This window comes from Plectropomus leopardus, chromosome 14 (assembly GCF_008729295.1).
Source record: "Plectropomus leopardus isolate mb chromosome 14, YSFRI_Pleo_2.0, whole genome shotgun sequence".
Classification (NCBI taxonomy): domain Eukaryota; kingdom Metazoa; phylum Chordata; class Actinopteri; order Perciformes; family Serranidae; genus Plectropomus; species Plectropomus leopardus.
This window is the reverse complement of record NC_056476.1, coordinates 8,776,041-8,801,897: the sequence shown is the minus strand read 5'-3', so window position 1 is coordinate 8,801,897 and position 25,857 is coordinate 8,776,041. Positions and strand designations below refer to the sequence as shown.

The window sequence follows — 25,857 nt, the reverse complement described above, 5'->3', positions numbered from 1 at the left end:
ATCGGCCACTGTACAAACAACACTTTTCTGCAGAGGCTGTCTGCATTTTTTATTTCCCTCCACTGTGGATGCGTGGACACAAGTGGGTGACATGAAGCTCGCTGTGGCACCAATCATCCAAAGCCTGAGGTGAAGCCGGAGACAGGAGGGAAGGAAGGAAGGAAGAGATAGTAACGGATATATTTATAGTTTATGCACAGCCGTGAATTATATTTGCCTAACAAGGAACATGGCTGTGAGGAGCTTACTTTTTTTTTTTTTTTTTTGAGATAAGGACGTGTTGTGAAATAGGAGGAGAAAAGAATGGGTCCAAATGAAATAAAGTAAAAAAAAAAAAAAAGAAAGAAAAAAAACCCTGTCATCTTAATGAGATTAGTGTCTGAAGCAATTACAATGTGATTTGTAAAAGCACAAAAGTGTTTTAAAGCGGTCCAAATTTTTTTAAAAAAAAGGAGAAAAAAGGGGGATGGGATGGACACAGACAAGAAGGACGAGATGGAGAGAAAAAGGGGGGAAAATTCAAGATGAGGACGGAGAGTAGAGCATGAGAGATGGAGAGAAAGAGAGAAAATTGACAGGAGGCGTGTATTGCTGTCTCTGGGTGCAGTGAGGAGTATAGGCTGTGGCATCCGCTAGTGGTGCTGCATACTCTCTGTTTGATCAAACACACTTCAAACACCCTCGCTGACTTCCTCTCGCTGAGAGTTGGGAGACGAGCGAGGCGAGCGGGCGCGTGTTTTCGTGCACGCGTGTGCGTGTTTGCTGAGGAAAGCGTTATTGATGTTTTGTTTATCTAAAATGGGTCAACCCTAAACAAAACAAGCACAGTGTCTACAGTGGCTGCTGTAAACGGCGGTCTTCCTCGCAGCTCCCAAATAATTTTTGATGAATGACCCTGAATGTGTGTGTATGTGCATATGTGTGTGTGTGTGTGTGGTTTGGGCCCGTGTGATATCACCACTTTCTCCATTATCACTCCCCCGCCACTCTTTTCACCTCTATTAAGTTATTCGGCATTAATCGCTCCCTACATCGACTTCATTTCATATCTTCATTCTCTCCGTTTGCCCTCATTGTGGATCTCCAACTGCAATTCTGCGTCTTAAAGAGCCACGACTCCAGAGAGCTCATTAAAGCCATTAGCAGAGTAAGGAGTCACAGAATAGTTAGCTTTCTCTCTCTCTTTCTGCTATCTCTAACAGCCCCCGTGCAGAAAAAGCAACCTTTGACTCATCCAGATATATCTGCTTGCCCCCTCCCCATGCATGTTGCATGACGCGCATGCCGCAGCTGCTACGACTTCTTTAATTCCTCTCTATTAAAATCACCCCAACACAGTCATCCTGTCACATGAAATTTTGATTAAGAACATTATTGAAGATTAGATTGATGAATTATTGATCAGCAAGGTGGGAAGTCTGTGGGGAGTAGATTAGACACGGGCCATGAAGTGTGTTTGTGTGGTTGAGGCATGCTGTATGTGTTAACATGTGTGTGTGTGTGCGTGTGCTTGTGAGGGATCAGGCATATATGTGTGTGTGTGAGATTGGGTGTGTATGTGCTTGTGAGTTTGCAGTCAAGTGTGTGTTTTACCCAGAGTATACTTTTGAGAAACAGAAAAAAGGCGAGTGTGCTCATGAGCATGACATTAAGTGATAACTCAGCCTGGAGCTGATGGTTAGTCAGTAATTATTCTGTTTTTAGAGGAAAATTTAGAATGCTCTCTGATGTTACGGTAGACACTTTAACCTTACATCAAGACGTCAACAGCTCTGTGTAGGCAAAATAACTGCTGAGCCTTCTTTCCCGCATCTCCTAAAAGCAATCGTGTGTCGGGGGGAGGGGCTGAAGGGTGCCGGGTTCATATATCTTACAAACTTCCAATTTGTTACGAGGAAATCGACGCACGAGATTAATTTAAAAAACAGGCCAGCAGAGCCTAGTTGTGTAATTGTTGGTCAGTTTAGTCAGCTGTGGGAGGAGGTGTGAATAATGTGGTGTCGTATAGGTGTGAGATGATGTGAAAATAAAACAGTGTGCAGTGGAAGAGCCAGATAGAGAGAGACAGTCAATGCATCTGTGATTTTTCTGTCCTTGCAGAGCCAGACTGTAGAAAAACACTGGTGTAGTACCTGTGATGTCACACGTAGGTGTCTGATGGGACATTTTGAAGCTTAGATTGGCTCCATCAGCAGCATCTTATTAGTTATTTCGGGTAACAGGGAAACAAAGCAGAGCAGTTGAGCGTCATGGCCAAACAATTTAACCTCATTAACCTGACATACATGTTCCTAAATATATTCAAAGTCTTTGTTCTGATTTATTTTTTATTTCTGCATGAGATATGAGAGGCATTTAAAGCAAACAAAGGATTTCTAGCCCAGCTGCCAACACATCACAGATACGATATAAAGACACAATGGGACTACATTACCATCAATTTAAAACTGAATTCTGGTTTATTTCAATCTGTCATATTTTTTAAAAATGTGGCTATTTGTCGCTCAAGATTTGCGCATGACAGCATTTATCGGGGCAAGCTGCACAAGCCCCCTATAGCTTTCCAAATAGACGTTATTCATATGAATAACGAATTTCATATGAATATGAATTTCAAATCCTTGTCTTGGAGTTGGACCGAAAGCAAACACAAAAATTAACCCCCCCCCTTGGGAATGGCCATTATGGCTATAAACCTGATTACATTTTTATACCATGCATCCTCTTAATCTTCTTAATGGAACAATAATTGAAATGAAAAACAAGATCCTGGAAGGCTCAAACTAATGCAGACAACCATGAGGAAAAAAAGACCTGGAGTCGGTACATGTTGGTCTGTTAGACTGACTATGCTCCAAGGATAAATATATGAGATTATTTCACCCGAAGATTGAGTGCCGGAGGTTTTTTTTTTTTTTTTAGACTTCCGGGATCTTGGTTTTGTTCTTTAACCTGCCTCAACAAAGAGCACCTGTCAGACCAGCCATCAGAGTCAAGTAGCGCTTCCTTCTTCTATTGTAATTGTTTAATTAGCAAGTGAGAGTGTAACTTCATGTGTGAAAAAATATACATTTACATTAACAGCTGTATGTTTTCCGAGTCAATTCAATACAGTCAAGAGTATTTAATCATCTAATGGCCATCGGTCAGTAATGGCTTTCAGGGGTGCAACAGTTCATCAGTCTGGATCGATATATATTGATTTGAGGATGAACGATATGTATTGTTGATGCAAAGCAGCCCTGTCTTCGCCCAACTCTGTGTCAGATACCAACACACAGAGGCAGCCTTTAGCAGCGATATGAGACGCACTGGGCAGTGGCAGTTTTTGACGCTCTGAGCGATTGCTGAAGTAAAAAGAGCGAAACAGTCCACATAGGGCAGGGGGGCGGGTCTAACACACTACGGACATTCACCCATGAGATCGCTGTTTGTTTCCCGTGTAACCAAAAGTCCATCGAGTCATTTTAGTGATGTAGTATGCTAGTATGTAGCATACTTTGCTTGGGACGTAGCCTATATGATGTGATATTACATTAGTGGCAAACATGTTTGTTTGTTTACATGTTTTTTTTTTCTAAACTTTGCCATGTGCTTTTGTTGCCTGACCCAGGGGGAGTAAAGCTAAAAACAACTTAATTTCTCACTTTTTTTTAAACCTAAAAGCAGAAACTTTACATGTCAAGTGAAAACAGAAGTTTATTTTGAAAAGACACAGTGCACAGTGAGCTAGATCCATCTTCAAACAGCCAAAACTGACGCTACAGCGGTACCTTGAGTCATTTTGAGTCACGTTCTGACGCCTTTATTTTAAAATTCGGGAGGCACGTCTGCGTCACCATTTCTGTCCAAGTACACTTCCTTCCTAAACATTCAAAAACACTGCTGGCAGCCGCGTGTCAGACAGACAGCAAGCGGCCAAGAAAAAGACATTAAGGATATTTACTGATGTTGTGTAATTGTTCGCAGGTCTCTGAATTGAATTGAATCAAAATCATATTGTGGGAGACTTTGTCATATAAGCAAATATCAAATTGTTGCCCAAAGAACTGATATGATATCCTATCATGATGAACCTTGTGATTTACACCCCCTGGCTTTAGCGCACAGCTGGTTTTGTTGGGTCATAGCTGTGATTTTTTCCTTTCTTCCCTTTCTCCATAGTAACATTATTATTTATCAGCTGTGTTTTCTCTCCCATTATAATTATTCCACAATAACACTGATGATTAGGAGCTCAGACAGATATTCATTATCAAGCTAAGCTGTGATTTTCATCACATTTTACTCTGTATGCACACACTGTGTGATACTTGCTAAATAGATAGATAGATAAATCACTCATGCCTGTTCTGCTTTGAGTGTGAGAGGCTCCAATCGCATATATGACCATTTTACCCCTGCCAGCAAAATGCTTTTTGTGGCATGTGGTTATTACTTATCTTTATACAAATCTATATGTGTAAATTCATCCGATGTCATGCCTATTTTGATGCTTTGGTATTGCGATTATAGCCAAATATCCACTAGTGATGCTCAACCACATAAGTAAAAGGAAAAATGTTTTATTTTGGCAGCAAATGCTTTAAAAATTCAGTACACAAGAAAATGGTTGGTAAACTTAGTATAAATGGGTTTTTGTGTTGACAGGATAATAAATCCAAAGACACCGCTGTTCACTGCATCACCATGAAGAGGAAACAAATAGGTCACGAGTGTCAGTTACTGTTTTTTTATTTAGAAGCCCCCGTCACCGCCTGGCCCTAAACACACTCTCGCTAAAGCATCTGGGGAGATACTTAGCAAACAACTGCGAGTCAGTAATGAGGAAGGTGGTTTCTCTCTCAGCACAGCGTCTCACTTTTCCTCAAACCCAGCCTCCTGTTTGTTGATGGCCTTGTTGTGTCTTGCCGAGTCTTTCGGCTGTGACACCAAATGCCACCGTCTGCATCCAAATTATTTGCCCACGGAGAAATCTCACATTCTGAGGAGAATATGAACTCATATGCCTACCAGGAAAGTTCTGGGATAATCCAATTCAAATAGCTGTGGGCAACCACTGCAGATCAAATCCTTCCTGGGTAGGGCTCGCTTGCCGGGCGCGCACCCTTAGGCCACGCTGATGGGTGAATTTTAAGCTGCCTTTAGAAGACCGATGCGATGACAGGGAAGAGACTACACCAGAAAGTTACTGTTTGGTGTCACTTTTTATTGACAAAAGCCAGGTGTGGATGAGGTAATGTTTCTGTAGCCGTGGTTAACCCTTTGAAACCCGGATCCATATCAGTTTTTGTTGTGCTGTGTTCAGAAGCCTTTCAGACGCTATTTAACTCTTTGAAACTTGAGCAGATTGGTTTGATTTCTTTCTAAAACATGGGGAAAAATTCGCTGACCAACTTGGAAGAAATGTCCCACAAATTGAAAGAAATTAGTAAAAAGGTGACACAAAAAGACCTAAAATCTGTTTTATGAAAAGGGGGAGGATTAATAAAGAATAATCCAAGAAAATGGGGAAAAATGGTGAGAAAACTCTTTTTATATAGTTAATAATGGTCAATAAATTTGTATTCAAAATTGTTACAGAAAAAAAATAACAATGATAATGTAATGATTAGATATGTATATATGTATGTATGTATGTATGTATGTATGTACTGTATATATATATATATATCTTCCCCAGCGTTTTTTGGGACATTTTCTTGTTTTTTGTTTTTAACTGTTTTTTTTTTTTTTTTTTGCTTATTTTCAGGTATTTATCTTGTGATTTTTCGCTCATTTTTAGGCCATGTCTTGTTTAGTTGCACATTGCCCTCTCCCCATGTTTTTGAAAGAAATCAAGCTAGTTTGTCTATTTCAAGAACGTAAATTTTTAGTATTTTTGTTACCTCCAAAACTTGCCTTTTTTAATCTAATAACTACTTTACCTCTACCATTGTTCAGAGGTTTTCTGCCATTCCCTCTTCACTTCTGTAATATGCGAGTATGATGGAGAGCCGGTCTTTCAAAACACTTACACCCTCACTGATAGGACTTCCACTTCTCTTTGAAAATGTGGATATTAAGAAATTATTCAAATGCGAATGTGTGTGCATGAATTTGTCACGGTTGTGTGTTTGCTTGTGCACATCCACGAAGGAGTGTGTGCGTGCAACTGCTGCGAGCGCTCGATAAACCCGTGACGATTCCATTATAGCTGCTGATTTACAAATCATACTAAATTTACTGCAGAATCCCAAACTCTTCACCACGCAGATGCACCATGCATGTGCAGCTGCATGAGCATCATAAAAAATGTGGTGTGCGTTTTATAGCAGCAGTGTTGATGTCCAGGCTATTTAAAAAGCCCTTCAAAATAAAACTAACACCAAAGCATAACTACATTGTGATTATCTTGTAACTTCTGTTTTGGTCGTCCCCCCTGCTGTTTCAATGATTTATTCATCTTTTTGTAACTGAATTCCCATGAAAGCCATTCAAGTTTTATCTGATCTCTTATCATGGCAGTGATAAGAGGAATAAAAACAAACAAGACAAAAATGCAGATTAAAGCTTTCATTTCTAAAGGTGCACCGTCAAAAACATTTCACCTCAAATCACAACACAAAAACCAAGAAAAGACATGACTGAATTAGACATCAGAAGCTGAAACTAAACAAAACACTACATGGTGGAAAATATGATCAGAGAACATAAGGCAATAAACAGATAAATATATATACATATATATACATATATATAAAGAAAATGGGTATGATTACATTCAGGCTTATATTCCACTATTATTCCGAATATGATAATATTACAAATTTGACACAGGTCATTTAAAAGCATAACATTTGGATAATTTGATTTAGGCCTGAAAGTAGCATTTTCCAATTAGGATGTGAGATATGTTAGTATTATTAGGGTTTAAGAAGCATTCTTTGGACGTGTATAAAGCACATTCAGAATATTCATCTCAGTTGGGGTTTTACTACACATTGCTACACACGTCCTCTTGCATTGGCATGGATGCAATCTACACAAACCAACGTGGCAACAGTTTTGAGGTTTTCCAAAAAGAAAAGCCCACATTTGTGGTTGGAAAGAGAAACAATACTTTGAAAGACTTGGTTGTCAACAGGTTTTTGGATATGTGCAAATATCACACCAACCTTGTCAAGAAGGTTGATGAAGATATAAAAGAGGGAGGCCAGGCCGGTACAAGCTGTTCCACTTTTCTCTATTTTGACGTGATGAACGACATGTTAGGGTACGTTAATCGGAGTATGCAGGGTTGCATGTAAATGAGAATATTAGTGGAATATTCCTTTTCATTAAACATGTAAACAGCTTAGTTGAATTTTTTTTTTTTTTTTTTTGGAATAAGGACAAAAAATGGAATATTTTGTGCATGTAAACATAGAGACCAAATTACATGATGTCACGCTAACAACTTTCAGGTACAACTGGGAATTGTTTGGAGATTTGTAAAAGGGGGAAACTTGCCTGTTTCTGTTGTCATTTTCAGCCGTAACTGTGCGTTTAAAGATATATAGTTAAACAGGGCGGTTCAACCTTGAATATTTGCTCCACTTTACCTGACACACTAATCGATCTGCTAAGTAAACTTACTGTTTTTGTAAATGGAGTCTGGCAGCTTTAAGATAACAGCTTAAATTCCCAATTTGAAAAGGCTGTCTGACAGTGAGGTAAAGTGGTGTAATAATTCTAAATATAACATACACTTAAACTATATTGATTTTTTTAGTTGACCTTTTTGTATGTGGCTAAAAGCTAACTAAGTGTGGCAGCGTTTGCTCAGCACCATTTGATTTTATGTATGTGACTCAAGAGTATTCTACCAGAAGTTATTGTACATAAACATTGTGTGTCGGTCTACATAGCGAGCCACTGGGATGTATAATGGGATAAAATTGTGGTTGTACTGCGTAAAACTTTAACATGCACGGTGCTTTAATCCGCTGCCCATATTGTACTTTATGTAGGAAGTGAATTTCAAGTCCCAGATGAAACATAGACAAGAGAAAATAACCAGCTGGTTTGGCTGAGATAGAAACAAAAGAACAAGAGGCTGAAGAAAGGACAGAACAAAAAAATAAAATCAAAAGACAAACTGATCTCTAAAGCAAGAATCTAAGGCTGTAAAACAAAAACCAGCCAGTATCACAGTCACTGCCAGCAAAAAACTGGACAGCTCTCAATATGAGAATATGTGAATTTATTTTTATTCCCAAGAAGCTGACTCTTCGGAGACGTGAGGAATTTCTCTTGACAGCGGTGACAGGCAGGAAGTCCTCCTTGCATTTTCACCGCAGCCGATTTGGTTGGCATCTTCGCCGAAAACACAGGTTTCTCTCTCTCATCCCCAAAGCACTCAGGCTTTGAACGATTGCCGTTTTTTTCCACCAAACGGACAAATCTGAGCAGAGGATGGTGCTTTTGGGAAGTATAAGGAAAAAAAATTGTCCAAATCAGTTGACTGTGTGAGTGTGCGCGTGTGTGTGCATGCATGCATGTGTGCATCTCCCTCTCCCTGCATCCCCCATCTGCAGAGGAAAGAACTCTTTGAACTGTGAACCAATGAGCATCACAGCAGCAGAAAGATGTTGCTAGGAGCGATTCCTACATCCAGCTGCGGACCTGTGCGCAACATACACAGGCGTAAAACACACACTTAGCACACACCCAAAACAAACGTGTCTGTCTTGAGGCCAAACTGTCAAGGTGATAGTTTATAGATGTAACCTCCATCTCTTCCTCCGACTCCTCTTCATCACAGGGTAACATGTTATGTATCTGGAACATGTTATCTCCTACTTACATTGCTGCCTCTTCTTTCCCTCTCTCCCTCCATCTCTCTTTCTCTCCCTTCATCTCTCTTTTTTTTCTATCTAATGCATAGAGACAGGGTGGATGTATAATTCATACCCCCTCTGCCAGCCGTGCTCCTCTCGCTGTGTGTGTATGTGAGTGTGTGTGCTGCCACCATTACTCGTCAGGCCGAAGAGACAGACCTCACCCAAAGAAGCACAGCGGAAAGAACAGGTCATCTGAGTGCGTGTGTGTGTGCTTACATGTGTGTTTACCTCTGCATGTCTTTACATCACCATAAAAGATGTATAGGCGTGGGAACGTCCGCATGCTGACTCCTCTATACGTTTCATTACGTGGATCAGGGTTAAAGGAAGCGAGCAGCGTGGGCAAAAACGTTTGACGTCTGTTTTGCTTTGGCGTATTTATTGGTTTAGGGATTCGTATTTATCTCCGCGTGGCGTGCGCTGCAGCGCTGCTTATGAAACTGTAAAAGCAGGCCAGCGTTTGCTCTCTGAAGGCAGACATGCTTCTCTGAGCTCGAGTTTCTCTGAAATAGAATTTGGGAGGGCAAGACCCACCTCTCTTCTCCACTCAACCATACACTTACTCATTCCCTCTGGGGAGGAGAGAGGGAGAGAGAACGAGGTACAGGAGTGGGAGGAAGGAGAGAGGAGGGATGAAAGAGGGGCGTAAAGTGCAAAGGAGGGAAGAGGAGAAAAGAGGGAAATGGCCGAAGAAAGAGGGAAGTGAGAGAGGCGAGAAAAAAGAGAGGATGTCGAGGAAGGTGACTGCTGCTCAGTGAGGGAACGTCTGCATTTCAGTTCAATATTTCCAAATATTGCTACTTAACTTCATGACATTTTAGAGAGAAATATTGTACTTTCAATCACATTTATTTGACTATTACAGTAAGTAATTGCTTCGCAGATTTAAGTCTTTCGGTATTCTATCTTTCTTAGTGTCAATAAATCGCATAGAGAGACCAAAACCAAATATTAATCTAACCAAGGTGATGTTTCTTCATTACGACAAACATGATCTCTGTAGTTTTAGTATCAAATGTGTATTCATAGAAAATAGTTCCTGCGCTATTTACTCCAACTGCAGTCCCCAGCTCTTTTGGAAAGCCAGTTAGTCTTTATTAAAAATGTATATTTGTGACTTGTCTTAAAAGATTTACATCTTCAGTAGGAGCCAATGGGCTCTAAGCTGAGAATTTACTGATGCAGTGTTTGTTTTGGTGTTTTAGGGATTCAATGATAGTAAAAAAATGACACATTGCAATGTATTTAACCAACAAATACTGTATAAATAAGTTGGTCGTAGAGATGTAGGGTGTAGTTTGGTAGAAAGAAAATAGTTCCAACATGAAACTGCTCACAACAAGGGCTGTGGATTATCTTGAGTAACCAGGTCATGGTTTCTAAAAAGAGACATAGCTGTTGAGTTTTCCAAATGTATTATTTGGTCCTTTGAGCACCACAAGCTGAAAGCCAGCAACTTCCATTACATAGAAGAGAAGGCAGACCGATACAGCCGATATCTACAACACTTGGCAACTCACACCAAAATAATCTAAAGCGATAAATAGCACAGAACATTTAAGAGTTAAAATATATGTTTTCAATTTTGGGGATGAACTTTCCCTTTAATGTGTCAGTAATAAGATATACTTTAAGATATTGTATTAAAGCACTCTTTAAGTACACAATACTTTTGATACTTTGTATGCTTTTTTAAATTCTGGTACTACTCCTTTAACTTAAATAAAGTATGTCCGTGCGACTTCCACAGCTGCTGATGCAGATTAAAAAAGAGAGGGAATAAATGGGGAGAGAGGAAGAGGGAGAACACGGGGGAGCTATAGGTGCACAGAGCGGAGTAATGGAGAGGACATGTAGAGCAACGGAAAAAAAAAGACGGAGATTGAAAAGAGAAGAGCTATAAGCCACCAAAAGCATGTAGAGGAAACAAGATAAGAGCAGGAGAGAGAGAGAGGCAGAAAGTGCAAGAATTCATGTAGTGGTGGGGGAAAAAAAGAGAGTAAAAGGGAAGCGCTATAGGCACAAGCCAAGAAGAGAACATGTAGAGACAAAAAGAGAAACAGAGAGAGGGTGAGGGAGAGGGAGAATCAACTCTCTTCCCTCTAATGGGTGAGTGAGCATTGGGAACAGTCAGCTGAGTCCGTGTCAAGAGGAAAAGAACCTAAACGAGAGCGGAGCTTTACATGCACAGTTTAGGCCGCCGCCACACCGCTGTCGACAGCCGGCGCACTAATGGACAGTAAGCAGAGCAGTGAGGAAGATGGAGGAGGCAGAAAGGAGACTTAGGGAGATATTTCAATTGAAAATGTAAAAAAAAAAAAAAAGTCCCTTCATGTTCTTTACTGTACGTCTTAGTGTAGCTGCATTCAGTGATGTAGTCGGCTGGCTCGCTATGTGATAAATTGCAAACAGAGCAGGAAGAAGAAATACACATGGGAGATGCTTTGATTAAAAAAGTCTCAAAACTCATTTAGGGTAACTTACTGCTGCCGCCGTAGCTCTGTTTAATAGATGGCAGGCAGGGAGGAGAGGAGAGGAGAGGAGAGGGAAAGTTACATCAAAGTGCTGTTGGTGATAGAAATGCATTAGATATAAGCACTGCCCTGATGTTTGGAATTTCAAAGCTTTTGCGGGTTTTTTTTGCTCCCTATCCTGGGATCTTGGTGTTTTTATTACTTTGAGGGTGTTTTTCTGCTAAGGAGAGCGGGTGACCGTGGCTGATTCTATTCAATAAAGCAAATGACACGTGCACTACAAGCGCTGAGTTTCTCTGTTTAATGGACAGCAAAGCAAGTAGAGACAGAAGTGGGAGAAAGTGTCTCCAAGCTAATTTAGTGTTTTCACTGGCTGGAGCTGGTTAGTGCTCACATCAATGGACAGGAGGCAGAGGGGAATGCAGAGAGGAAGAGCAAAGAAGTAGATTTTTAAAAAGCCAATACCCACACAACATATAACTGAGTCCTGCAATAAGAAGCTTATTAAATGTGGTGATACATCTGTCAGTAGTGTTTGAATATTTTGTACAGTCAAGTGTAATTTTCACTTGTGCAACAATTTGTCATAAGATATTGGAAAACGCCTGAAATAATATACAACGCTGTAATCAAGTGGGATTAACTCACAACAACGGCAAAAACATTTCTTGTTTTAATAAAAAATGAAGCTTAGAGAGTGGATATAGATTACATGACTACCTAAAGGTATACTGTGCATGAATTCTTGGCAACTGTGTGTAAATACAACATTCAAACTCGACGCCTCCTCTCTGCCACTGTTCGTATGTACACTGCAAGCTACTGTTGTGGGAAAGTTTTTTTAAAGTTTTTTTAAAGTTTTTTTTAAAAGTGTTTTAAATTTGTCATAATGGAAAAGCCAGCCTGGTCTCACTCCTAGGGCGTCAAAATACGATGCTTGGGCAGTGTCATTATTCTTATGCCTGGAGCACTTTTAGCTTCTGTTTAAGACACACTGGGCTTTCCACCAACTCCAATGTAAACCCACCTGCGTCATTATTAGACACTCAGACCAACGGGCATAGTTTAAAGAACGTGTATGTCCGCTTAGGGCAGGTGGGAAGGGAGGTGGAATGGGTCCAACAAACACCGGACTTTGACGCAGAAGACCAGGTTAGAGACCAACAAAAACAACATGGTTGTGCCATTTGTGCCACTGTGTTTTGTTGCAGATTTGCAGCCTTTTTCCCACCTTAATCAAGAAGTTTTGTTGCGTAAAATTATTGCCAACCAGTGTTGGGCAAGCTACATAGCGTATTACCAGTGGCCTTCATTTAAAAGTAATAAGTTACATTACAATATTATTTCTGTGTAGAGTAATATATTACGTATTAGTACATGTACACTACTTTTGCAATACTTTCACCAAATAACATAAAATGACATTGTAAATGTAATAATCTTACCCAATTACTGTGGGTAACGCATTATTTTATGTCATTACTGCTAAAACTCATATAACTTATAATGTATAACTGTAAAGCACTGCTGCCGACCCCTTACATGAGTCACTCCACATTACTAACGTCAACCACTATCTTTTTCTATCCATAACCAATTACTTTTGTTACCTAAAACTAACCACTGACCCCTTTTGCTTCAAAACATAATGCATAAGGCTGCCCTCAGCGTCATTTTAGTAACTCCTGAGGCTTCCTCCCAAGTAGCAAAATATGACGAGTAGGGATGAGATCACATTAAAAAACCTGATAGTTTGCTGTTACTTTTATCCAAATCCTCTTTTCCTTCAGTGCTCACTAGTGAAAGACACCAGATCCACTTTGGTTTTGGTGGGAGCTTTGTCAGCTTGCTGTTTCTTGTTGCTTTATTTACATTTTTTGTCCATGCAGTGTTGGCAATTTTCATAGCTTCCTCTCCGATGTGTATTGCTACTACTTCTTCCCTAATGCAGCAAAACAAGGAGAAAATAAGAAAATACAGGCAGAGGGCAGGGTTGCTGCAGATAAATACACTGCTACACACTTCTGATGGGTCATAAGTGATAATTAAGAGGGATTGCTGTTTTTTTACTAATCTATACATTATTTCTTAGGATAGCCCTTCACAGTATATATTTGATATTGTCAACTTTTTGTAATGTATTAGTAATAGAAAGTGGGTGTTAAAAGCTCTAACCCCTGAGTCTCAATCTGGTCAGAGTGAGACTAATTTCAGGCCGAAAGTCCTTTTTAAGAAAATCAAAATCAAGTGTTCATGAATAAAATTAACTTGTGGACATCTTTGGGGTGTCAGAGTAATTTCATTGGTTGTTTGTGGATGTTAAGCAGATTTCAGCAACAAGGGAAACATGTTGCTGAAACATTAATGTTGTTGTCCTAGATTTATTAGGCACACCCAAAATGTCAGTTTTTGGGTGGTACTGTGTTTCTATTTTTCTGAGGTGGCAGCAAAAGACAATGCTAGGTTAACTAACTCAGGGCAGGGACAAGAATGAGCTGCTCTTAACAATAGTATTCCTTTGGTGAAATACTCCCTGGCTCATGGTTTTGCGTGGAGCTAATTTGATTTAGGAATATGCATCATGTAGGCAGCACATTTATTCAAACAATCCTGCCATAGATGGACTGTATTTCCACAGCAGGACCTCAGGATTGGATATTAAATCTGGGACCACCTGAAGGCCTGCTTCATGTTGGCTAATAATGTGCTTTGATTATGCATATTTCCCATGTTGCTTAACAAAGTTACCACAAACGAATTTCTACACAATTTCTTTTGATTGTTGAATGGTGGCACAACAAATAATGGTGGCACAACAAATAATGAGACCTACATCTCAGTTTGTTTTTCATAACGGGGTCAAAACTGAGATTATTTTCAGTTTTAATTGAGTTAATCTCAAGTGGTTAATGAGTCACAGCAACAAAGTCAGTTTTGAAGTCCTTAAAGGCGGTATATTGTTGATTTGAGCCCTTAGTCAAAAAAAAGTTCCATAGGACTGAAGACCCATTTCCCTGACAACCTGTTATCCCCAAAACTATCAATGGCCATTGCTCTGAAGTCCCCTTTCTCAGAAAATTCACGATGCCTGCAGTTAGAAAACCCAGTCACCAGAAAAGTTCCCATCTTACATTTCTGTAAACCACAGACATATTACATTTGTACATTAATTTGTTGCAGATATGCTGAAACGTGGTTAGCTATCGGCACAAAAACCACCAGGTTACAGTAAGGACAAAGTCATTTGTGGGTTGACAAAAAAGTCGCTGAAAAAGCAGGGGCGGGTTGGTGAAAAACATCCAGGTTCTGTGGCTCAAATGCTACTGGTAAATGCCGTTAAGTGTTGATAAAAACACCTTGGTTCGTTGGGTCAGATGTCACCGGTAAATGCTGCCAAGGGTCGATAAAAACACCCAGGTTTGTTGGGTCAAATTTTGCTGGTAAAAGCTGTGAGTAATCAATAAAAACATCCGGCTTTGGTGGGTTAAATGCTATGAAGGGTGGATAAAAACACCTGTGTTCGGCGGGTCAAATGCCGCTGGTAAATGCTGTGAAAAGTCGATTAAAAACACCTGCTCAACACCACGAAGAAACTGAAACTAACTGCAGGGAATGTGTACTTTTGGAGAAGTGGGACTTGTTTCAGGGCTATAGAAACAATGACATGGCACTGGATTACAATCGCTTAGTGCACTTTTAAGACTTGTTAAAACCCACGTCTCCAGTCTAGCCCTCTACCAGCCAGCAAAAATGAGAAAAAAACTCTTATCACAGCTATATCTTTCAGCGTCCAAGACCAAAGAACACCAACATTTTTCCAGATAATTTATCTTGGAAGCAAGCAGCATAGTGCAGCCAAAACCATTACGTCAACAAAAACAAACATCTGTATCTTAGCTGTCTGTGTACCTGGCAGGATGTAGCAGGGAGAGAAGAGCGAGAGATTCATGGAGCGATGCATCAAAGAGCAGAAAAAAGTGTCCCCCCTCTAGTTTAGAGTTTCCTTGTCAATGTAATAAAATAGCCCTCTATTTAATGGACAGCAAACAGAGGGGAGAAGGGAAAAAGAAGATACATCGAAATCGGGCTGGATATTGAAAAATGATACCTTGTCCTGAGCCGCTCGCTCTACAGCAGTTCTCTTTATCAGCAGCCGGTGCGAGAGAGAGACAGAGAAGGATACACACAGCAGATGCTTAAAAAGTGTCTCCAAGTCAATTTAGTGTTCCCATGCCACTGTAACTAAATAGCTCTCTATTTTATTGACAAAAAGTGTAGGGGAGAAGAGAGACAGAACGATGCAAGACTGATGAGTCGAATGAAAAACGAGTCGCTGGAGACGTACGAATCCGCTCAACCTCATTTGTGAGCTCTGGTATTTACTGCTGCTATCAGATGTGGATTAGAGGCAGATCACAGAGGCACGTCATTTTATCTCATTCACTCACAGAGTATTATTAAATCATCACTGTCCTGGAGAAAGCTTCTATCTTTACAGTTTGACATTTTCGGATGACTAATTAGGTTGTTTAAAACGGCGTGTCATGTCCAATATATCTTCGTGTCTTGTTCGGAGCAAGAGCACTTTTTTTTAAAACATAAGTATCAGCCGTATATTTCACTTTAATGTCAGTATGTGGGTAGCTGATGTCTCGCACTAGACGGAAAAGTGATGACAGTGTCGGAAATGTGATGTTTGACGTGTGTGGATGTTCAATTAGTGATCTGTGAAGAAAGATATGGGAGTTTCAACACAGCTATAACACTTGTCTCTCATTAGAAAAAATGTAAATGTGCAATTTGTTTTGCCTTTTCCTCCACTTTTATTATCACAATCATTTTAACATACTTTGAAATTCTTGTGTGACTGAGGAGACACGTATTATGCTGCATTCATGTTCAAGTAGCAGCGTGAAGTATGGGCACTCACATCATCAGATGTCTGTACAGCAGTTTGTTTCTAGACTTTTTCTTAAGGGACCACTCTGCTATCATTGAGTACACTAAGGAGTCTTAATTATGTGACATATTTTACAGATATTTTATATTATGCATAACAACAACAACAACAGTACAGAACAACAGATAAACTGTGCACTTATTCAAATCGTAAATGCAGTAACTGCAGGAAGTTTGTGTAAAACGAGTGATGAGGATGAATTTGAAGCAAATTATTTACTCAGAATATTGCTTTAGAGATGAGTTTTCCTGATATTTTCAAGAACTTTTTATACGCTTCTCTGTTTTGTGTATTTTATTATTTTTTATAATCATCATGCTTAATAGGCTTCTTTTTTGACAAATTCAGTATTTTCTATTCCTGGTCCTTGGCAGTTGTATGATTAGCTTTTTGATTGAATACTTTTCTAATGCAGGTTGAGGCCGTTTAGAGAGTGAAGGCTGTGAATATATTTTCTTCAAGTCTTCACTGTGTCCTTATCCTGTGAGAATTTATTTTTTATTTCAAATAATAATCTAAACTAAAAATACAAGTTTATTTTAGTTTTCATACAAAAACATGCTGTTATTCCTCACAGTCTCTCTCTGCCATTGCTGGTGGTGCATGCTGTGCACCTGTATTTATGATGGTATTGAAAAACATACCTTCCGGATTTCTTAATACCCTAGTATAACCTAATACTGTGGTACTGCCCAAGCCTATTATTTATTTTTTTAAAGTATTTTTACACACCTTAAAATCCTCAAGGCCTAGTGACGACATATGACGCCATATTTTCCAGGTCTGTAATTTCTACTTGTCCAATCATTTCCCAGGGAGTTTCCTGGAAGGATCTATGTAATGTGGTACCAATTATAGAGACAGTTGGAATATACAGTATCCACTTACTATTTAATATTCATCCCTCCATGTGCTTCCATGTAAACAAGTTTCACAAAGTTTTGTGTGTTCAGGCAACCTGCTGTGCACTGACTAAAACACTTTAATCTACATTAGCAATTAAATGGAGTATAATTATGCGGATTGTACCACTTAAACACTATAGTTTGCCTACAGTGCTTCTGTGCAGTATTGCATAGTTTTTACTTTTATTAATCTTTATTTAATAAGGCCATCTCATTGAGATTAAAGAAATACTTCCGAAACACATGCATTTTTGCTAAAACATTATTATTTAAAACTGAACTGAAAGTGAAACTTTTCTAATGCGCTCTTCAAAGGCAGACTCCAATACTACGGCTTTTTAGCAACAATGCATGTGTTTGGGAAGTACTGAGCATATGGCTGGATACATGAGACTTGAGGATTATATTGCATGAGTTGTGTGAGTTTGTAAATGCATGTTTTGATATAGTTTTGCTGTTTTTAAACGTGGTCCCCAGTCAGTCAGTCAGTCAGTCAGTCAATATTTGAGCTGTTTTCTGTCGAGGCATACAAGAAAACTACATTTTCTTTGCAAATTTAAGGTAACACCGCATGACTCAGATACATATGGTCATTTTGATGGTGAAATTTGGCTTCAAGAGAAACTGTAAAGAGAATCATAAAAAACACTGGATAATATAGCTTTAAATCTCCATGGGGAATGTTCTTTCTTTCAAGGAAACTTGTAAATTAAAAGTTATGGACCTGCATTACCGATTGCAGAGGGCGAGAAACTATTGCCAATATAGAACTACATTCATTAAATTAGCACTTAATAATCTTGAACTTGGCTAATGTGAAGCAATTATGTATGGTTACTTTTTAAAGCACCATCAGCACTATCAGAAATTACACTTGTATGCCTCTAATTTGTTTTCTCAATTATTTTTTAAGGAGATACATACAACACACACAGAATCTCTTAAATGAAGCTTTCAATTAAAGATACAGTGTGAAAGGTTTTGTGGCATCTAGTAGCGAGATTCGAGATTGGCTGATACAAAAATGCGAATGGTTCTAACTCAAGCCAGTGTTTGATTTGTCCATTCTGGGCTACTATAGAACAACTTGGCAGACTCGGTTGAAGAGGACCAGCTCCATATATCAATGTAAATGGCTCCTTCTATGGTAACAAATACACAACGCTGCTTTTTTTCAGGTGATTATAAACTAATGAAAACAAAGTTGTGTATTTTATTTTCCATTTCTGCCATTATACCTCTCTAAATCCCACACACTGGCTCTTTAAATGTTATAAAGGCAAAAACTTCTCTCCCAAGCCATTACTAAGTGCTGTGAGCACCTACACAGATCCATAAACAAAAGTTAGTCATGCTTTAGTTTTAACAAACAATACATTCCTTTATGTGACATGACATTCCTCTCAAAAATAGATTTGCTTTTAAAAAATTGCTGTATATAAACATAATTTAAAAGTGACTAAAAGACTTAGAATTAATTTTAAGTTAACCAATTTGAACATTATCTCTGTTTCCCCTAAACTATTACAAAATTCTTTTGAGGAAACTTAGGAGGATTTATTGACCCATGAAATAAAAAAAACAAAACAAAAAACGACCTTACAGATGCAGAAATCTAGAGTTTGTTGAATGAGAGTAAAAACACAATGCATGGTCCATATGGCACCATATCAATTTAATTTACGTTTTATTACACTGAGCAAAGGGATATCGATGTCAACAGTGTATGGGATACGCAGGCACAGAAGCTGATAGAGAATTGCTCTGTTTTGCCCCAAAATTCAGAAAAAGTTGTGTTTTTTTTAGGAGGATTCGAGGCTCTGCAGGACTGTCTGATGTAGTTACTAGAGTATGGAATCAATAAAGCAAAACAAACACACTCTATAGCAATGATTATATTAGAAACCACTAGAGCACATCTGCAGTGCAGCAAGGTTATCAAGTTCAAACCAGCCTGATCCTGTCAGTCTCTGCTCCTCTGTAACACACACACACACACACACACACACACACACACACACAAAGAGAATGGTAGGAAAATTAGTCAATGAAAGTACTCGCAAGAGAATGTAACGTGTTGGTTTGGGAGCGATGTGGTGTGAGATAAATGAAGGAGGAGTGAGGAAAGAGGGAGGGAAGAAGAGGGGGGTACAGGGTGGTGAAGCGAAGGGAGGACAACAGAGGAAGAAGAAGGGAATCCATGCATCGCTCTACTGGGAGCTACAGCTCCAGCCTTCCTCCAGACCTTCAAGTCAGAGCCGTCTAATGCCACAGAGAAAACACACGCACGCACGCACGCACACACACACACACACACACACACACACACACACACACACACACACACACACACACACACACACACACACACATACCCCCACCTCTTTCTCACAACACCCAGAACAGCTGTCAGCTACCTCTGGACCCCTCTGGAGGGAATGTGTGTGTGTGTGTGTGTGTGTGTGTGTGTGTGTGTGTGTGTGTGTGCGTGCATGCATGAGTGTGTGTGTGTAACTACATGTCATGCATCTACAGTGTGTATATGCATGCCTGAGCATTTTTGAGTCAGTTTGCATGTATGTGGGTGTGAAGTAATTACATGACTAACCAGTTTTTATGTTTATTTTAAAAATATTGTGTTACTTTTTTAATTTAAAAAACGTACAGAAAATTAGTCTTTAAAAAAAAGCAATAAAAACAAATTCTGGTGAAAACTGGATTTATAAAGCACATTTTTTCAGTGCTAATATTTAACAATATTTTCTTACTTAGAGGGACAATGGTGCATAATCAGCATCTCATTTGTGTTTTCTTGCCAATGTTTCGCTTCACTTTATATTTTAGGAAGCGTTTGGGGAGCTGTGCCTGTCAAAAAAAAGACTTCAGTTTGAAGAAAGTACTACTTAGAAATGCATGGAGGCATAAAATCTGTGTGAAATCCAAGTGAGCCGATAGTTGAAAAAAAATAAATCAATCAATATTTCTGTGTGAAAAATTTTAGCCTTTCTGTCTAAGATGCAAGTGTGAGTCTTTGTATTAGTGTGTGTGTGTGTGTGTTTTATTCAGAGTGACAAATTTAATGACTTTAGACTTGACAGAATCAAAAAGACTTGCACCTTAATTTGGACTTTATCACCGGTGACTTAACTTGGACTTGAGCAATTTGACTTGTAAATACTTAAAACTTCCTCCCAAGCCTAAAGATTAAAAAGTTATTTTGAGGTACATACTTGCATTTGGGGTTTCTACTGGAGCATGTTTACATGCTTTAATGTTAAAAAAACACATTATTGTTCTCATACTGTCAGCCTGAATATAAAGTATTTCTGTATTCACCCTTTGTCTGAAACGCTCCATTTTAGCGCCTGTCTCTTTAATGCCCCCCTGTTGAAAAAGCCCAGTCTGCTCTGATTTGTCAGTGTTTCTGGGTCATCCACAGCTGAGCTCTAGGTGTCTTTTCACTGTCATTGCATCCGGGATGTGACTGTAACAGCACTGTAGCGGCACTTTTTACCATTATATAGTGTACTTGTGACATCACAACTTCACAGAAGTCCTGTCAGGTCATTTAAAGGCGCAGTTTCTGAATGCAGACTGTGTGCATTCCTCTGTAGATTTGGCGTTTTGGTTCTTTCACAGTATTTATTTAGCACCTATACATGCTTTATAATAAAAAAGGCATGGAAGTCAGATTATGGGACCTTTAATTCCCTCGGTCGACTTTGTTTGAACACCTCTGTCAACATCCAGTCAAGCTGCAGGAGAGAATAATAAAAAAAAACAAACAAACGTTATTATATTATATATTACTGAGCGCCAGTTGAAAAAAAAGATACCAAAGATCATTTTGTCCATGTACACAAACTAAGCAGTATTACAGTATACAAGGAAAGGACAGAAACATACAAAATTCATCCTCACTCTGTGGCACTGATAAACAGTGCTTTATCAAAGTGTAATATCGGCACAGTTTGTTTCATGATTTTTATAAAGTTAATACATTATTATATAACTTTATTGTTAAAATTGAATTTCATTCGGTGAAGAGCACATTATGACTTTTTTATGACTCAAAACTCAAAGTTTAGGACTTGAATGCAAAGACTTGAGACTTAATTTTGCAAAACAAAGGCTTGATCCCACCTCTGTGTTTCATTACCTTTTCGATGCAGAGCATGCAGGTCTCTCTATCTCTATTGCAGATGGAGTGTGTGTGTGCATGCACAGCTGTGTGTACACATCATATAAGTAAAGAGGCTGGTTAACAAGGCATTAGTGTTCCTACTGTGCTATCTGTCACTTTGAGTCTTGTTAGAGGCCGTTGTAGCTCTGCTAAACTAAATCAATACACAATAGCTATTGCCTAACAACATGCGTGCACACACACACACACACACACTTATTTACGCTGCCAGAGAAATTGCCCAGTCAGCGACAATGTCCAATCAAGAGCTGTTTAAGAAGATAGAGAGAGCTGTTTAGAAGATGTGTGTGTGTGTGTTGGAGAACAAGAGAAGCATTTAAAGAGGTGTTGCTCCTGTTAACGAATCGTGCTGCTTGAATTCACATGCTGCTAATTCATCAATAACCTTTTAGCGTGGCTGCCAATACGTGCATGTGTGTGTGTAGGCTATATATACATTTTTAATGTGCAGAAGCTTCAAATTAGCATCTAAGTATTTTGCATTCCAATATACTAATAAACTTGTTTATTTATTTAGAGGTACAAAGCTATTAGTTGAAAGTAATTACTTCAAACATACACTCTGTTTGGTTTAATGTATTTGAAAATGTCTCAAAGTATATGTACTTTCCAAGCATTATTTTGTCCCAAAAAAAAAATCAGCAGATATCGCAGATAAACCAACTGCAACAAACTACGCTCAGTTGCCAGTTTATTAGGAACACCTATTTAAAACTAATGCAATCTCATGCATGTCTGCAGGAAATATTACTTTCATCAAGGTTAGGGACTGTACTTTATTTATTAAAGGAGAGGGTTGGCTTTTTTGTTGTTAGTTTGATTGTTTTTAAATGTTGACCCTCCCAGAAGCTAAAAGTATGTTTTCTTAAGCCTCCCTGAGTGACTCGGAGAAAATGCATGACCCTCGTCAAACAATAAGTAACCTTATTATTTTATTTTCACCTTAAATGTAGCTATTGAGCTGATGTAACAAGCAAACAGCACAGAGGAAGTTATCACCAAAACAAACATCTAATTTTTAGGCAAATAAACTAATCTACACAACAGTGGCAGCAGCAGACAGCATATCAGTAACTACACACGGGGGCCCTTGTAAGACTTTAACAGCTTACCCTTGAGGATAGAAAGTTAAAAGTTAAAAAGAGATTTCTGAAGCTGAAAAAAAAATCTTTGTCATGCATGCAGGAGTGCAAATTTTTGTGTATTTTTCTTTTTGTTTTTTTGTTGTTGTTTTTTTTTTTACAACAGAATGTGGATATTGCAAACTGATCCTTTTTGGTGATATTTTAAAGGTTAGGTGTGTAAGATTGTGAATTGATGGTGAATTGCAGATTCCAACCAACTAAAACTTCTAACAGCTAGAATTTCTTCAGTTTTTATAGTTCAGGAGGTCCTCTCCAGCACAAACAGACCAGGTGATTCAGTCGATAGAAACACAGAATAAATTAGATTCATCTTACAAATCAGTGTATTGCTGACGCTGCTCATTAGCAGAGGGGCTTCTGACTACGGTGGCCAACAGGAATGTCCCTGTCTAGAGCCAGTGTTTGGTTTGTCTGTTCTGGGCTACTGTAGAAACATGGTAGTCCCTGCAAACAAGATGTACAGTTTTATTTTCAGGTGATTATTTACCAAGGAAAACATACCTATTATGTTATATTCTATTCCTGCTGATATATGCCCCTAAATCCTACACACCGAACCTTTTAATGAGATATAGAATGATGTTTGTTTGATAAAATATCACGATTGTAAGCTTGGATTTGATTGTATGTGACGTGTGTTATCAAAGTGTTTGTTACATGAAAAACTGATGATAGTTTTGCTTTTCATAGTATCTGGCTATGATAAATGGCAGAGTTTTGTTTTAAAAATCAAAACATGCCTTTCAAACCCATTTGTGGGTTTTGAGGGTATTTAAAATCAATGTACCCTCATACAGCTCCTATGATATCCTTTGAATTAACAGCCCATAAATGACTTTGCGTCTTAATTTAAAGTTACGGAGGTTATGTCTAGGCAAGTAAAGTGACTGTGGTTAGATATAGGAACAGAAACATGGTGAGGACGTACCTTTAAAAGGCCTCAAAGTTCACACAGTTCTGAACACCGGTCTCCAGGAGAAAGTCCTGTATTTTTTGATCCATCCACCACTCCAACCCACCTCGTGACTAGGCTTCTTGGGACCCCTTCCTTTACTCCTGTCAGCGCATTGGGCACGTTAGTACCACCTTCCAGAATTCATAGGTTACCCACAAATTACTGGCTCATCATTATATGGCATGTGTTTTGCTGCATAACTTTTCCTGGGAAACTGTACGAATAGTGCATGAGAACAGCCTCTAAAAATAAGTACAAATCAGACCATTTACAGCAGAATGTCCCTTCCCGAAGCCAAATCAAAAACCTAGCTCCCTCACTAGTTCTTAAAAAATTATGTGCCCCCTTCATTTTGCACCACCCCCCCGTCTTACATAAATAAGGACATGTCCCTTACAATGTTCAGCTTTTGTTGAAACTGTGTTCAAGAGGTATTGATTCAACTGTGTGATCATTTTGGAAGCTGCAGTTTGAAGCATATTACTGACAGGTGTTTCCAGCTTCTATCATTGAGGGTCGTCCAAATAGCAAAAACACGTCTCCGAGTTCATTTAGAATTATGAATGTGCAAAAAGCTAGGACTGGCTGACGGGTAGCGTTCGTGTGGCGGCGGTGCAGAGGGCAATTAAAAATGCATACTCTGCTATTTATGGAGCGGAAATTTCAGTGTTATGCGAGGGCGGACCACATGGTACTTTATAACCTGTCCCACCATAATACCCCTGTGAGTGTGTGTGTGTGTGTGTGTGTGTGTGTGTGTGTGTGCATGTGTAGGAAGGAGAAGCTGAATGTGTGTGCGATGAGCATTTGACTGCTAAAGACCTGAAAAGCCATGAATCAATACTGCTAATGAGAGTCTTAGAGCTGGGAGAGGAGGGATGGAAAACCTCTCACCCTGTCCTTTCAATTTAGGTTTCCCTCCTCCTTTCCCACCTTCTTCCCTCCTTGTTTTCCCTCCTCCTCAGTCCATATGTTTCTCTCCGCTCTCGTTCCACCTCCCGTTTGCGGTTCACACCATTTTGTTGCTTTCCCTCCTCCCTCACTCTCTCTCTCGCTTCACTCCCTCCATTTCTTAGACCCGCTAGTAGGCGTCAGGTGGTGGTAAACCGTACCATCATCTCCTCCTCTCAAATGCACTTTGCTCCGCTCCTCCACTCTGACAAATTGAATATTCCCTCTAAACACTTTTTCCAGGAGCGGAGGCATCTCATGTTCTGCTTCCACGGATCCGCAAACTTAACGTCAGGCCCCCTAGACTCACAAACAGCCTGTTATCTGCACAGACGTATCCTGCAGCGGCAAAATCTTCATGCCTAAAAGTACCGTAACGAGGCGGGTTTGCAAGTTTTAGCTCCTTGTCTACAAATCATGTCATGTTTTTGCAGTCATTTTCAAATGCAGGTTTAACAGATTTTTTTGAGCACTTTTCCATTAATTCCAGACAACCGTTGGTTTGCATTCATTTCTGTGCACCATCAAAGATCAATTAACTCTAGAACGTGTTTGTGTGTTGTAATCCATCACAGCAAACATCAAGTCTGCATTCATTTTTATCAGTGTTATATTGACAGTGCATGGTAATGCAGTCTTCAAGCACAGACTGAGCTGAAAAGTCGGCACTGCATCACAAAAACAGTGACTGAACAAGAATTAATGGGCTCATTTTACCGAATTTGCAACACACAAGCTGCGATTCTCAAAATGATGGGATCATTTCCTCCTGCTCATTTTAGCATGATTTGACTAATCAAAACAAATGACTTGCAAATACTTGCAACAGCATGCCAGAGCCCCAAAAATTATTATTCGATTAGGGCTGAGCCAAATGCTTTGATGAAACAAGCATTCAGTACAGATAATGTACCTTTTTTTGGGTAAGAGTAGGCTATCATCTGAGCAAAATTGGTCATTATCTGAACTCGTGATGAAAGAAAATCATATGAGTAGCTGTGTTTAATCTCTCACTCTTGTGATCAAAAATTATCTGAAGTTCAATTCCTAGGCTGTTCTGAAATTAGTTTTCTAATAAATAATTTAAAAAATAGCAACTTCTAAACAGCCCATATCAGTTTCAGGTTTGACATAACAACTTCCTGTTAGTTCTCACCCACTTTCAGTTTGAACTGCACCCATTCTGAGTACTCATCCCTGCAGTATATTAAAAAAAAATCTATAATAAATCTAAATCAATTTGTGGGTTTGGTTTTTTTGGGAAACAATGGAAACAATTGGTGCAGCAGAGGCAGTGATACTTTCTTGTCCATGGTGTGGTTCAAGCTCCAAAAGTACTGGATCCTGCATTTCCTATGATGCAACTTTTTTCATTGTGCTACCTCACATTTTTTGTGCT

General features: G+C 39.2%; 1 protein-coding gene across 1 annotated transcript in view; it reads left to right on the top strand.

The window, feature by feature from the left end:
- efna2a (ephrin-A2a) overlaps positions 1 to 25,857 on the top strand; it is a 108,028-nt gene that overhangs the window by 22,937 nt on the left and 59,234 nt on the right. The gene's annotated exons all lie outside the window — the stretch shown is intronic.